Source organism: Schistocerca gregaria, unplaced genomic scaffold (genome assembly GCF_023897955.1).
Source record: "Schistocerca gregaria isolate iqSchGreg1 unplaced genomic scaffold, iqSchGreg1.2 ptg000333l, whole genome shotgun sequence".
NCBI lineage: Eukaryota > Metazoa > Arthropoda > Insecta > Orthoptera > Acrididae > Schistocerca > Schistocerca gregaria.
The window spans coordinates 942,936-959,050 of record NW_026061799.1 but is presented as its reverse complement, the minus strand read 5'-3'; the positions used below and the strand labels follow the sequence as shown (position 1 = coordinate 959,050).

Below are 16,115 nucleotides of genomic sequence, written 5' to 3'. Positions count from 1 at the left end.
TTGCTACTTCTGCAGAAGCGGCGGCGACGACGGCCGCGAGAGGCTCTGAGATATGTGAAAAATACATCTATAAGATATAATTCAGACTGCCTCGTCCCACCTTATGCTGTACCACTTTGGCAAATGCTTTATCTGCGCTATTCCCCTTAATCACATCTGAAAGTAATGCTTATATAACGCCTGTCGCTAATTGTTCGTCATCCCAGATACTGTTTGCTATACGGTCACGACGCGCAACTGATTTCGAAAATTCGTCGGCCTCCTGTGAGGATCGAACTCACGACCCCTGGTTTACTAGACCAGTACTCTGGCACTGAGCTAAAGAGGCGCGGCCTAGCTGTTCTTTTGCGTACTTCGTTCTTACGGTCGTCTGGATCATCAGTCTTCAGCTGACAACACTTCATATAACCGACTAATATTTGCAGCTTTGGCGACCTATTACTGCTTGGCTACACATGTGACACGTAACCGATGTGCTCTCCAAACAACAACACTTGCATTTCAGAACATGTCTTTCACACATGACTACAAAATCACCTTCACTTTCAAATACAGTTTCCTTGCGACTGACAGAGACGTAGGCAAAGTTTAAAGTTGCTATTTCCATTACATAACGTTAATCAGAAAAACGGTAATTTACATCTGCAGCGGAACAAAATTCCGTTCCGCCCAGCGTGGGGCTCGAACCCACGACCCTGAGATTAAGAGTATCATGCTCAAGCGACTGAGCTAGCCGGGCTGCCTTTTAAATTTTTTTTTAATTTTTTAATTGTTTATTTTTTTATGCATCTCAGCGCTAGGCAGTCGGCGGCAAGGCGGGCAGGCGTCGCATCCTGAGGCCTGGCCACGATGTCACTGCCATACCTCGCACTCATTCGCATGGTTTTGTGATTTTATGTTATGGCTATTTGTGTATTATTCATTTTTGTATTAATTTTTAAAGTGGTATCATGTGCGCCAGTGTTTTTATACATATAAACAGAATGTTAAAATAAATCCATGTCTGGTCTTAGGATTACGCAGCACACTATGAAATCCAGCACAGCAGATACTCTAAGTTGGTCTTCGCGTACAAATAATTTTCCCAGTTTCCATGTCGTTTATTGGTATGGTGAATTCTGTTGCCAGATGGTTGATTGTGGATTCCTGCTTCTCAAAACCTTGAGCATGCTATGCGTTTGAAGATGCGCGCTGGTAACGTGGGGGCACCATAGAGCAGGGACATGCCAAACAACCATTTCCCGTATTATAAGTCCTCTTGATAGGAATAATAGAAGCTGCAGAAAACTTCTGGTTCTTACTAAATCTTTGTGCAGCTTTGATGAAAGATAATGCGAAATGAAAGTAAACAAATGAGGATCCTCTTCAGGGTGTCGCACTGCGGAACCAAAAGTAAAGTGCTTTCATTGCAAAACGAAAAGGAACACCAAAATACAATTAAATGTTCGAGGCCGAGTGCACGATGTACTCTGTACCGTCTATTGATCCATGATGCAAATCACCCACATCTGACGGTGCGGAGCAGACCAATCCATGGAAACAATAACAATAATAACAAAGTAGTGAAAAAAAAAGAAAAACTCCGCCCAATGGATTTAGAAACTTAAATTCTTCCATCACTTAAAGCAATAGTGAGAAAATATTGGAACTGGTCTTTATACTGTCGCAATTTCTTAATCGCATAGTACTCTTCGATGAGGTACATCTGATAATCGTGTAGCGTTGCCGTTGTATGGACGAGCATGTAATAGACGAACTGGCCCATGAGCCAGACATAACTATTATTCTTAGATTGAGGATAAAGCTGCCAGTCCGGTCGGAGCGCGTCTTGAAGTTGAATGGAAGTATCCGACGTCCTATTAATGACAGCGAGTTTCTTTCGTGTCCACTGCCATATCTGTGTTTGATCCCTGCAGTGGAAGAGATGCGGCAGGGTTTCCACTAGGTTACACTTGGCACAAAACGGGGTGGGCCGCAGCTTGATTTTGTGCAATTTCTCTCCAGTGGGAATCACCTTATTGACAGCGTCATACCAAACAGATCGAACTCTGGAACGAAGGAACGGATAACTAATGTTCTTCCATATATTTCTATAGTTTATGCCTAAATGTTTCTTCTCAATTGGGTTATTCAGCTGCCGTTTAGTAAGAGCACGATAGATCTCCGCCGTGTGGAACGGATGCGGGTTATCCTGAACATAGCTGAGCTCCACATAATATCGCCAGACATAGCTGAGCTCGGGATGAATGTGTCCCACATACGTTGGCGCAGACAACTCCTTTGGACGTAAGGTCTTGAAAAGCTGTTCCGTAAGGCTATTTTGGTTACTGTGTAGTATGCGGGAAGTACGAGTTAAAAAAGTAGCCACACATTGGGATTCAAGGTCTTTGACGCCTAAGCCACCTCGGGAACGAAGTAACGAGGTAGCTTTAAAGGAAACTTTAAAGATGTTCCCTCTCCAGACATACCAGCAAGCAAGTGCTAAAAATTTTTTCGCAATGGCTGTTGGGATTGGTAAAACAGCGGCAGTATGATAGAGCTTACTGAAAACGTAACTATTAATAAACTGTGCCCTCTGCATCCGGTCTAAAGACCGCATGTTATGTTCTTTGATCACCGCACGTAAGATGGTAAGCTTGCGTTCCCAATTCGCGTTGAGCATTGCCTGGGGATGTGGTGATATAACCAGGCCTAAATGCCACAGATGTTCGGTCTTCTCCAACCAAGAAATATCGATGGAGTTCGGATTACGACCCAACGGCATGATTTTGGACTTTCGCTCATTAAGTCTGGCACCACAAGCGACAGAGTACTGATGGACAATCCGACGAACTGACCCCAGCTCTTCGGTGGTAGTAATAATCACACTGATATCGGCGGCATAGGCGTGGCAGACCGTTTTGTTGTTTAACGTTTGCAACCCATGTAAAGTTATGTAAAACTTTTTAAGAAGTGGCTCTATAGCAATCGAGAATAAAGTCATGGAAAGGGGGCACCCTTGTCGTACTGCTTGTCGTATAGGCACAGGGGCGGTTAACTGGCCGTTAACCTTCACGCGTGAAGACGTTCCGCAGATACATTTCTTAATAAGCTGTCGAAAACTCTGACTGAATCCCATTTTACTCATTGTGCGCAATAAAAATCCGTGATTAATTCTGTCAAACGCCTTATCGAAGTCGAGAAACAGTAACGCCAAATCAGTGTTGGTAATCCAAGTTAAATAAGCCAGGTCACGATATTCACACAGGGCATTTAACATAGATCGACCACTGACTGCACTCGTCTGATAAGGGCCAAGTACTTTGCCAAGAAGCACTTTAAGCCTGTTGCTTATAATCCTAGTCAAGATCTTGAAATCGGAGTTAAGCAACGTAATGGGCCGAAAATCATTTAACATAGTCGGATTTGATGTTTTAGGAACCAGGACAACCATTCCTTGCGTGAACTGCGGGGGGAAGGCAGCATGCGAGAGCAATTCATTGTACATTTGGGTCAATTCGTCGCCGATCACATCCCAATACCGTGAATAAAATTCGACCGGTAAGCCGTCTAAGCCGGCAGCTTTGTTCTTGGCAGCGCACGCAATAATGGACTTAACTTCAGAGTAGGTGACATTGGCCAAGAGATCAGCGTTATCATCCTGATCCACTGTGGAGGCGATGTCGGTTAAAAATCATCCCCCGCCGATAGATCGGTATCTGACTCGGAATAATGTTCTCGAAAATAATTGAAGACATACGCCTTGATAGCACCCTGCTCATTGTACAGATGCCCCCCAGCATCCGTAAGATGAGCAATAAGTTTTTGTTTACCACGTTTCTTTTCCCGTATGATATGGAATAACGATGTGGACTCGTGGGAAACGTCATCAGAAGAGCGCGATCGTACCCGATTACCAACAAGTGCTTCACGAACTAAAGCTGTAAGTTTTGCTTTGATACGCTTGATGCGGATCAGGTTGTCGGACAATGCGGAGGGATCGCTGTACAGCTGGCGTAAACCGAGGAAATAAAATTCTAGAGACTGTTTCCTCCAATAAGCCCTGGTCCTGGCAAACTGGCAAAGACATTTCTGAATCCGCGGCTTAACAAAATCCGTCCACCAAAGAATGCGCTCCCTATACCGAGCTTGCCTCTGGAGGCACTGCTGCCACGTGGCAACGAGGCAACGCCTTAAGTCCGCTTCTTCTAGCAGAGAGACATTCAGCTGCCACGTGCCGCGTCCCAAAAATGTCTTCTGTCGCAAATGCCGTAACGTTATGTGGTATGCGGAGTGGTCACTAAAACTGAGCGGCCATAGTTCACAATCACGAATGGTATTTAAAAGATCTTGAGAAACATAAAACCTATCCAGACGGCTGGAAGAAGCAGCGCTCACATAGGTATATCCCATCGTGTGTGGTCGAAGGTGACACCAACTATCTTTTAAATGCAGTCCATCTGTTAACATTAGTAGCTCGGGACAAAAATTAAAATTCGGACGTTGATCTGCTTTTCGCAAAACGCAGTTAAAATCCCCACCCAGGATGATCTTCAGACGAATGTTTGTTAATAATGGCACAACTTCAGCCCTAAAAAAATCACTTCTGTCCCGTCTGCCAGCGGACCCTGTCGGGGCGCACACGTTCAGGAGAAGCAAATCCTCTAATTGGACGGCAATGCCGTGTCCCGTTTCTAAGATCGCTGTAGGTTGGTAAGCGATGCCAGCTTTGAATAAAATCGCAGTTCCCGTCTCAGTGCCTAGATTTAATATGGCATCATACCCAGGTATTTCTCTAACCTTGGGTGACACAACTTCTTGGAAGAAAACTATATCGATATCTGCTGCATGTAGAGAGTCGGTCAAACATTTAAGTTTGACATCGGATGCGATCCGATTTAAATTAACTTTGGCAAGTGTGTAATCTTGCATGGTGGGGATAGGAAGGGTCCGTTTTATTCACTGTCGTCGGCCCAAGACTTTTCGGATGGCGTATGCTGATGGCCAGTATCCATCAGCTCAGGACTCGGACGGTCGACATGCATGTCCATATCGGCCTCCCCCACGTGGCGGGCGACGGAACCCATTTCATCTGTGCTGCCGCGGTCACTGCCGTCTTTTCGGATCTGCTTTATGGTGCGCTGCAGTTTCTTTTCCAGTGCGTATCTCCTCCTCACTCTGCTTCCGTGCCGCCCGCTTAGATTTCCCCGTTCTTTGGGGAGGTGCGTCGGCGTCAGAAACGGTTTTGGTATCCGTCAAGAGGCTGTGCGTAGAGCCTTCCTCAGATTGGTCACTGCCGGGAGGGAGGGGTGTGTGGGGCGCAACGTCAGGGGTGCAAGAAATGCGCGACCTGTCGCCACCATCCGACAACTGTTTCAGCTCAGCGTACATGGTTGGAGTAATGACGGGAGTCGGTCCTGCATGGTCGGCACGACGGCCGACAGTCGTGGAAACCTGCAGGTGTGCAGCGTGGCTGTCGGCATCGGTGACATCACTACGAACGTGACATTGGGGGGTTGTCGCAGAGTTGTTGACAACAACTGCGCCGGCGTCTGGGGTCACCGCAGCCGGTTGGTGGAGCGTCGGGTGTGTCACAGGCGACTCCATCAGAGTCTGGGCGTAAGACAACCGATTGTCATCTTGCCCATCGAGAGGCGTAAGACGATGTTGCATTCTTCGTCGACCCGCCCGGACACGGGGACAAGCAGATTTTAAATGGTCGGTAGAACCACAAATTACGCAAGTTCTCGGTTGTCCTTCGTACATCACCACCGCTCGAAAACCCTGCACCAAAATGTTGGACGGGATGTGCTTCGTCAAATCAATTTTCGCATTCCTAAAGCCATTATCTACATTGAAATGTCTGTAACCCCTCCACTGCTCGGCATGAATTTGCAGGACATTACTGTAGGGAGACAAAGCTTGCCGAATTCTATCGAAGCTAACTTCGAAAGGCAGATTAAATATCCGGCCGTTTCGAAGCCCTAGGCCAGCATGACTAACAGACACTGCATATTTCGCCTTTAGAATTCACAAAATCCGCTGTGCCCTCCGTGAGGGTCATAATACGAACGCAAGGATCGTCACTAACAAATTTTACATACACAGCGTTCGCAAGAAAATCATATGAAAAGCCAAGAACTACTTCATCTCGCAGTCCTAAACGATCGTAAAACCAGTCAACGAGTTCATGAACCTGAGGTCAAGCATATCCATACGGAAATCCAAATCGTAGCGTGTAACGTCTCAACACATCTTCCATCACTTTCTTGAAGTACTACTTACAGTACCAACAGCTGCGGGCGACGCCAAGCTGCTGTTTCCCACCCATTCGTTACATTCAACCTCTTACGAGACTGACCAAATATAGACTGGGAACAAGACCACACATTTTGTGCATTCGGAATCGAAGGCGGGGCGTCCCTCGCCGCATTTGCTACGATGGTCATTTGATACTTCTGTAGAAGCAGCGGCGCCGCCGCCGCCGCCGACGACGACGACCGCGAGAGGCTCTGAGATATGTGAGAAATACATCTATAAAATATAATTCAGACTGCCTCGTCCCACATTATGCTGTACCGCTTTGGCAAATGCTTTATCTGCGCTATTCGCCTTAATCACATCTGAGAGTAATTCTTAATAAAACGCCTGTCGCTAATTGTTCGTCATCCCAGATACTGTTTGCTATACGGCCACGATGCACAACTGATTTCCAAAATTCGTCTGCCTCCTGTGAGGATCGAACTCACGACCCCTGGTTTACTAGACCAGCGCTCCGCCACTTTTATTTTTTTTATTTTTATTTTTTTACAGACTGTGTGTACTATATCCCTCTTGTTGTAAGCACTAGACAATCAGAACAGCTACAGGGCGGAGTAATTCACATCCTCAGCGGTAATTGCATTGTCACAAAGGCAGAGCAATTCCATAGGCGTCAGCTTCAAAAAGGTCGCATGCCGATACCCGGGTTCGAACTAGGGACCTTTAGATCTTCAGTCTAACGCTCTCCCAACTGAGCTTTTTTTTATCAACAACTAAAACACTCTTCTTTGCTTGTCTCTGATTGCTTCTGGAGAAGTATAGAAAAAAAATAGCTCCGTTGCTAACACAAGAATTGTCCTCATTTTCCGGCGTACTGGAGTCTGCGAGTGGCGGGGGTGGGAACCAGGACGCGTCACAGAAGCAGTGGGGCCTCTTCGCGGCACCACTGGTGTCCTGCGGCCCGGGCCCACCCACTTACACTCACATGTCTCACCCTATACCCATTCTATTAAATGTTAATTTAAGCATATTGCCGAAAATGTTGCCATGATTAGGATATCCGCAGGTTTTTGCGAATTCGATGTCCATAAACAGCTTGAATTCTAAGTGATCGTCACCACCAAGTTTATTAAAAACATAGCTGGAATAGGTGCCCAGCAACCACATAACTACATTATTTTTCGACGGCGGATAAAATCGCACGTCGGGTCGAGACAACATAGTTGAAGGTATGTTGGTGGTTGTGGTCCTCGTAATGATGGCTAGTTTTTCTCTCAGCCAACTCCAATTTCGTGCACGTTCTCCGCAGGTATAACTGTGCATAACGGTATCCACCAGTTGACGGCTATGGCACAGAGTTGTATCACTGAGTCCGATTTTATGTAGCCTCTCACTTGTACTAATCACTTCATTGATTGCTTTGTACCATGCAGTTCGAGCGGCTGAAGTAAGGATCCTGGAACTGACATTACGCCACACTATATCCCAGTTGATGCCACTGCACTTCGTAACAATTGGATTTGGTCCTTCATGTTGTCGCCAGTATGCCAATATTGCTGTAGCTGCTAAATGTCGAGAATTTAAGCTCTTGACTGATGTAGCTGCATGCAAGGAAATAGTCGCGGATGTATTTGAGCTTGTAACTGATGGTCTGAATGTTCAGCGGGGGGTCAAGGCTTTGCGGCCTGACAGCATAGAATAATTGCGCCGTAATGCCCGAAGGGCAGTTGGTAAGGATAGAGACCGTCCTTGTGACATAGAGAGCCGCTGCCTTTTTCTTGATGTCGACTAAGCCCATCCCTCCGTTCAGGGGGTGGAGTGTAGCAGTTTTGGCAGATACACGAAAAATTTCCACGCGCTAAATAAAATTTGTTATCGTCGACATAGTATTTCTAGCAATGACAGCAGGGAGCGGCAGGAGCTGCGCCATGTAGTAGGCTTTTGATAAGATACAGGCATTGATAAGTTGAATGCGATCAAATTGGTTGAGGCTGCGATGGTAATTATCAATTAGGGCTCCATTTATTTTACGTGCTACATCTCGCCAGTTTGCCGCTATCATCTGTAGAGAGGACGCCATCAACATGATCCCCAGAGCCTTGTGTTCTCTGACTTGTTTAGCATAATCAACACGCAAATGCTGGAGGCCACAGAGGTTCAGAAATTTGCTTTTGTGTTCATTTAACTGCGCTCCTGACACCAGACAGTATTTCCGAAGTTCAGCCTCTAATACGGTGACATCATCGACATCGCGAATCACTACACCCACATTGTCGGCATAAGCTCCGATTACACTTTTTACCCCAGAAATTGTAATCCCAGTGAGTTTCGTCTGCAACTGTTGTAACAGAGGTTCAAGGAAAAGTACAAAAGCAACATAGACAGAGGGATCCCTTGTGGAACCCCTCGGTTGATTGGTATTGGTCGCGTCAGTCGTGAGTTGACAGAAAGTTTTGCAGTGATTCCCATGGCCGCGTTTTTAATCATGTCAATCGTGTTCCGAGAGTAGCCCAATCTTTGCATAGTCTCGAGAAGGTAAGCATGATTTACGAGATAAAAAGCTTTAAAAAATCAAGAAAGATCAGCCCACATTTCATGTTACTAGCGTTCGTTAACGCAATGACGTCGCGGTAAAAAGCAGCCGTTTGCAGAATTGTTCTCCTGAAGGCGCATGTCTGCTGTTGGCCAATGATTTTAGCAGTGAGTGGCGTGAGTCTCATGTTAATTGCGCGAGCCACGATCTTATAATCCGAGTTTAACTACGATATTGGCCGGAAATTGGTGATAGTTTTAGTACCTCTGTTTTTAGGGAGAAGCACAATTTTACATTCCTTAAAGAAGGGTGGGACAGACGTTCCTTGCAAGACTTCGTTCACGACGTGAGTGATTTTGTCCCCGATGATGTGCCAATATTGCTTGTAAAATTCAATTGGTAAGCCATCAGGGTCCGGCGATTTCCCAATCGGCGAACTGCAGACAACCCCCACAACATCTTTATTACTGAAGGCCAACGAGATAGAGTCATTGTCTTCCCTAGTTACGGTAGATGAAATGGCACTAAACAGTCCATCATAGCAGTCATCGTGTAGAGTCACTGATGCGTAGGTTTTGACAAAATAGTTGTGCAGTGCTGTGACAATCTCTCGTTATGTGTCAACCGTTGTTCCATCCTCGAGTTTCAGGGCGTCAATAAAAGTCCGCCTCCTGTTCCTTGTATGTTTGAGGAGGTGGTACAGAGCCGCTGCTTCATCATCTCTGACCGACGTCACTTTAGATTTTATCTTAAGGCCGTCCAGTTTCATCCTCTTCAGATTGATTAATTTTGCCTTTATTTTCCGAATGTCGTCAATTCTGGTGGCCGTCGCGTCTGCACGATCGTACAGGTCCCGTAAGATTGTGTAATAAAATTCCATCGTCTTTTTGATTTCCGCCGCCCTTTCAATTCCGAATGACATGATAACTTTTCGCAGTTTCGGCTTTGCCTGCAGAGTCCACCACTCTATAGTGCTGCGAAACTTGTGAGTAGCGCGCAAGCACTGCTCCCAAGCACGACGCACCCCCTCCTCCAGCAAAACATCCGATAACAAAGACACATTCAGGTTCCATTGATCTTTATACCATCGCGTGGGTTGGGGAAGTAATTTCAAGCACGCGATGACACCACTGTGATAGGAGAAACTGGAGGGGATCGTCTCTACTTTTAATAAATCATTCTCGATAACATCGGAAACATAAATCCGGTCGATTCTGCTGCAGGAATATGCGACGATGTGAGTGAAGCGTACCAATGTCGGGTACCTAATTTCCCACGCATCTTTAAGTTTGAGGTCGGTCACGAGGCGCTTTAATTCAGACGAATAATTAAAAGTTGGGGACTGATATTTCCTGGATAAGACACAATTAAAATCACCACCAATGATAATGTGTCGGGGATTTTTCCGAAAGAAAAAAAGTAGCTCGTTCCGCTCTATAGGTATTGCCAGAAGGTGCGTACAAGTTGATGATGGTGACGCCGAAAACAGTGATCCCGATCCTTCTACCCGATTCCAATTTGTCGATCTGAGTAACTGGAATCCCTTCTCTAATTAAGACTGCGGTGCCCACGGTCGTTTCCAGGGAAAAATTTGCAATGCCGACAAACCCAGGAAGAGTAAATTGTGGCATCGACACCTCCTGCAAAAGTGGTATATCAGTACCGGGCTCATATAGATATTGTTTTAATGCATGCAGTTTCACTTCTGATCAAATTTTATTAATATTGAGGGTCGTGATCGTATAGGCCTGTGACATAATAACAGGACGTCTGAGAGAAGGAGGGATCAACTGCCGTTAATTGCCCACATCTCCATGCCATTCCATGTGAGTAGCGGCCGCGCAATTCCTGTCTGGAGCGTCACTGAGTTGATCTCTTGCATCTTTGTTTTTACTCTTTTTCCGGACAGCATTAACATTTGGTGGTACTTGGATCCTGTGACGGACACTCTGCAGCACCGCTGCAGTCGGAGGTGTGGGAGGGTCTTGGGTGATGTCAATCGTCTCTCCCGACACATCTTGCGCCGGGAGCGCATGCGCCGAAACCGCTGGCGAGCGATCAGCTGAGCCACCACTTTCACTATCAGCTTGTTTGGCAACACTCGCTGCCCGAAGTTGTTTGTTGTCACTGACAGTCCCAGGCTGCTGTGTTTGTATACCGTCGCGGAGTTGATGACATTCATGTTGTTCTGAGGCTAGGGTCGGAGCAGTTGCCACGTGTTGTGTACCGTCCGCTCCCGGAGACATTGTTTGTATACCATAACGGCGAGCCGCGATGTGAGTACTTCCAGTAGATACGTGAGCCATATCTACTTGTTGACTTTCCTGAGTGTGCTGTTGCGGAAGTTCTGAGACATGAGCCTGTGGTAACTGAACGGCGTCGACGGAAGTATCGACGCTTGAAATTGCGGTAGAAGAATCGTCCACAATCGCTGCACCGGTTATAACTTTAGTACCCGAAGCGATCCCCCGTACGACCGATTCCGCGGTCTCGTGCGCACTGAAGGTTTTATCATCAGAGTCACGGCTGTCACAAGTTCAACGCCTCTTATTAGTCGTGGCATCGACCTTCGCGGGTGGCTTAGCACCATTGTCTCTCCTTACCAGAGCTGGAAACTCTTCAGGGCGAAATTCTTTTAGCTCTTCCGAAGGTACGGCAGAACTAGGGACCTCACCCTCTACGATAGGGTTATCCGAAACTACGTCAGCCAACGTAAGACTTTTACGCTTCTGTAGCGAATTTTTTAGCACAAACATTCGCCTGGTACAGTCATGACGCAGGTGACCACTCTCATTACATATATGGCATGTGGGAGTTTGGCCACTGTAAGTAACATGAGCCCTATAGTCACAAACGGTAACATGCGAGGGTATATTCTGCTTTATATGCATTTCTACTGATCGGACGCCACTGTAACATTGTAACCTGTGCTGGTTTGACCACCGTTCGTTACGAATCTGCTTGATATCCCCGAATTTGGACAGAACTTCCTTCAGATAACAATCTTCTACTTCAAGGGGTACGTTAAAGATACGCACATTGGTATACTCCACATCGGCATTGGAAATGAGCACAGTACTTACAGACTCGTCCCGGTGTCGAAAAACAGCTCTCCCTCCGTGTTTCGTCAGAATCTCTTCCAGTAATACAGGATTCAGCAATTTTACAAATAAGCAATATTCCTCGGTATCATAATACGCCGTGTGCACTTGATCAGAGGTAATTCCAATGACATCCACAACCCAATCTGGTATTTCCAAGGCACTAGGCTGCACAGAACGGGTAGACTTGTCAAATTCAAATCAGAGTGTACACTTTCTCGGAAATAACCTGGACATTGCAAAACGATAACTAGCAAAGGAACCGCTAGAAGAACACAAGAATGAAAATCAAACTCAAGAACAATATACACTAAATAAAAACACTTCACGGTAAAGAGAAAACTTAAGTTGTTATCACGACTTGTAAACACGTGGCGGAGTGGAGCACTTTACACGTCCGATCAGCACGGTGTCACAGGCGCGACTTCCACTGAGCTAAAGAGGCACGGCCTAGCGGTTCTTTTGAGTACTTCGTCCTTACGGTCGTCTCGATCATCAGTCTTCAGCTGACAACACTTCATATCACCGACTTATATTTGCAGCTTTGGCGAACCATTACTGCTTGGCTACACATCTGACACGTAACCGATGTACTCTCTAACCAACACCACTTGCATTTCAGAAAATGTCTTTCTCACATGTCTACAAAATCGCCTTCACCTTCAAATACAGTTTCCTTGCGACTGACGGAGACCTAGGCAAAGTTTAAAGTTGCTATTTCCATTACATAACGTTCATCAGAAAAACGGTTATTATCATCTGTAGCGGAACAAAATTCCGGTTCGCCCAGTGTGGGGCTCGAACCCACGATCCTGAAATTAAGAGTCTCATGCTCTAGCGACTGAGCTAGCCGGGCTGCCTCGGTAAATATGTGCCGGGCAGCACGTCACACAGTACTCGTATGGGTTGGGTGGTCCCATGCAGAATCTCTCCATGTTGCCTAATGTTTTCTTAACGTCACACTCGTCACGTACTTCACTTTTATTTCATAATCATTTCTGAGAGGTAAAGGAATTGAATGAAAACCTGCAGAGTTAGTGGCGTCAAAATTAACACACATACTTGATGTGGCTCATAAGCCGAACGAGTTACTTTCCGACGTTGTCTTAGATGTGCAAGTGCCAGTCAAAACTCGCGGCGACGGAACTCTGCCGACCATTTCGTTAGTTAACACCGGTCTTGTTGTGTGTGTTTCAAGCTCAAGAGCATCTCCAAGCAGGAAATGGTCAACAGAAACATTCAGACGGTTTTTGTACAGCACAATTGCTACACTAAAACGGTATGTTTCTTTTTCAGAACTGGAAAAAAACGACCGTGACAGGATTTGAACCTGCAATCTTTGGATCCGAAGACCGCCGCCTTATCCATTTTTTTTATTATTATTATTTTTCTTCTGCTTACGAAATGAAGCTTGAAAATCTTGCCAATCGAATCCTTCAGTGTGGTTGTAACTTGGGAGTCGGTCAACATGATATATTATTCGCCTTATAGATGGTCCGCCTTTTTGCAGTGAATATCTGCTGAACTTTCAGTAACATGAAATTCAATCAGTTGACCTGTTAGTTTCTTTATTTTACGTCACAGTTTTGAGCAGGTAGTTGGCGAAGTGATCCTTGTAGTTTTGTGTTTTCATTAGCAGATGGTGCTGAGTTGTAAGATAGACCCAGAAGTCTTCTTTACTCTTTTCTTCTTTTGTAAATAAGTAGTGTACTGTAGCGGATTTTAACCAGTTTAGTGCGTTCCTTCTCGTCCGTGGGTACGGAGTATCATCCGGCGTTAGAAAGGCAGCAGGCGTTATATATCTGGGAGATGTTCTGCTGATGAGCGCCAACTTGTTCGTGATATATGCCCATATATCTTTTACTTTGTCGCACACAAATCTGTGTTCATCAGTATCTATTAAATTACACGTGATGCATAAAGGTGATTCTGCGAGGTGTATGTTATGTAGTTTGGAGTTAGTGGCCAATTTTCTGTTAACTGCGAAATACCAAGTGGCTTGCATTGCTGACGGCTAGTGTGGACAATGGATGTTCAACCAGATTACCTTCCAGTCGTAAAAATTGTATTTGTCTTCGACGTTATTTGGCTTCTTATCTTTCATGAGTTCCTGGTACACGCGTTTCACTGCCGTCATTGCTTGTACGGGGATCCTTGTCTGTGCATAACTGTACTCCAATAAAAACCGTTTTAAATGATAAAGTCCGTTTGGAATATGTTGCACCGTGATGGGTGGACTGAGGTTTGCCGGAGCTATCTCAGTAAGCAGGTGAGCAGCGAGACTATCTGCTGAGTGTTTCCATTGGTGGAAAGTTTTTGATATGTATAAAGCTTGCGCCTTCTTTCCAACATCGACAAGCTTTAAGCCACCATTTTTTGTGGCCAGCGTTAAGGTGTCAAACTGAACTTCAAAAATGTGACGATGGCTGACAAACTGTCCTAATGCTGACATAATTCGTTTTGCAGTGTGTGCAGACATTGGTAAAATTTGAGCGATATAATTGAGTTTTGAGGTGAGATATACATTTGCGACCGTGACTTTCTGAATTTCATTTAGTTTTCGTACACTGTGTTACCGTATGCCGGCACGAATAGTCTGTAAAAGCTTTCTATAGTTGGTTGCAATTGTGTGCCGGATATTACGCTGAAAATCAATTCCAAGACACTTGAAGATCTTCAGCTGACGTAGTTGCCTGTGAGGGCGCGATCCTAGGCCGCGGCCAATATTGAATATTCCAGACTTTGTCCAGTTTAGTTGTGCACCGGACGCTTGCTCATATTGCCTGACTGTCTGTAGTGCGGTTTCCACTTCAGTTCTATTTATGATAAGGAAACCGACATCGTCTGCATACGCCTTGCACACAACTCGGGATCCATGTATGACGACGCCCTGTAAACTTTTCGTCAGGGTAGCTAACAAAGGCTCAATGGCAATCGCAAAAAGCGCCATGGACATTGGGCAGCCCTGCCTGACGGAACTGACTATCTCTATTGCTCGGGTAGGCTGGCCATTGATGATGATTCTGGATGAATTAGTCGCTACCATCTGTTGTATAATGGCAACGAACCCAGGTGGAAAACCCATCGCAGACATGGTACGAAAGAGATACTGGTGGTTTACCCTGTCAAAGGCTTTGTCGAAATCTAAGGACATGATGGCACATTTCAGTTTACAGACTTCCGCAATGGAGATTAAATCACGGTAGTCGCATAGAGTCTGTTGAATTTTCCGATCCTTGCCCACGCTGGTCTGGTAAGGGCCAATGATGCTGGTCATCGTGGATTTAAGCCTTTGGGCCAATAGTCTCGCAAAGATTTTATAGTCGCTGTTGAGCAGCGTTATCGGTCTTAGATTTTTTACGTTGGCACCGCCTGAGTTTTTTTAATTAGAACGATTGCGCCTTCACAGAAGCTGGTGGGGATCACGTTGTTGTGGTCTAGAAGTTCGTTACACATGCAAGTGATCTTCGCCTTTATGGTGTTCCAGAATTTTTGATAGAATTCGGCGGGAATTCCGTCAGGTCCGGGGGATTTATTCTTAGCACTTTCCCAGATGACATATCCCACGTCGTCTTCGGTTGCCACGGCTAATAGCTGTTCCGCGTTCGCGAGACTGACTCTGTTGTGCAAATTATTCAAAAGATCGTCCCGCACTTGCACGTTAAATTCTATTTTTGACATCAAGGTGGTGAAGTAGTTAAGCACCGCCGCCTTAATCTCATTGTGCGTAGTCAGCGTTGCGCCATCCTCAGCAGTTAACTCCGTCAGAATTTTACGGGATCCTTTCCTACTTTCTTGGATCATATGGTAGACTGAGGTGAGTTCTTGGTGTGCAGTAGTCTGGACCCGCGACCTGACTTTGTAGCCTTCTAGCTGCGTCCTCCTTAGGGTTAGGATTTTGGCCTGGATTTTCTTAATTCGTTTACATTGCTCGACGGCCGAAGTGCCGAGCGCATACAGTTCCCGCAGACAATGAAAATAGAAATGGATCGTCCTGTGAAGCCAAAAGCTCTTTTCCCGTGCGTAGTTCATGAAACACCACCTAATTTTAGGTTTGGCGCACCTGAGCCACCAATCAATGGCTGTATTGTAAGAGGCAAATCTCTGTTCACATTCTCGCCAGGTTTGGAGGAAGGCTTCTTGACACGCCGAGTCTTGAAGATGTGAAATATTTAATTTTCACAGGCCCCTGTATCGATACGTTCGTTGTCGGTCTAGAGTGATAGTACAGATGTATGCAG

At 45.7% G+C, this 16,115-nt stretch overlaps 3 non-coding genes across 3 annotated transcripts; all 3 read right to left on the bottom strand.

The window, feature by feature from the left end:
* Window positions 1-256: 256 nt before the first annotated feature.
* Trnat-agu (transfer RNA threonine (anticodon AGU)) lies at window positions 257-328 on the bottom strand. Its single transcript has one exon. It is a non-coding gene; the product is annotated as a tRNA-Thr (tRNA).
* A 338-nt stretch (window positions 329-666) lies between these two features.
* On the bottom strand, window positions 667-739 carry Trnak-cuu (transfer RNA lysine (anticodon CUU)). Its single transcript has one exon. It is a non-coding gene; the product is annotated as a tRNA-Lys (tRNA).
* An 11,918-nt stretch (window positions 740-12,657) lies between these two features.
* On the bottom strand, window positions 12,658-12,730 carry Trnak-cuu (transfer RNA lysine (anticodon CUU)). Its single transcript has one exon. It is a non-coding gene; the product is annotated as a tRNA-Lys (tRNA).
* Between the last annotated feature and the right edge of the window lie 3,385 nt (window positions 12,731-16,115).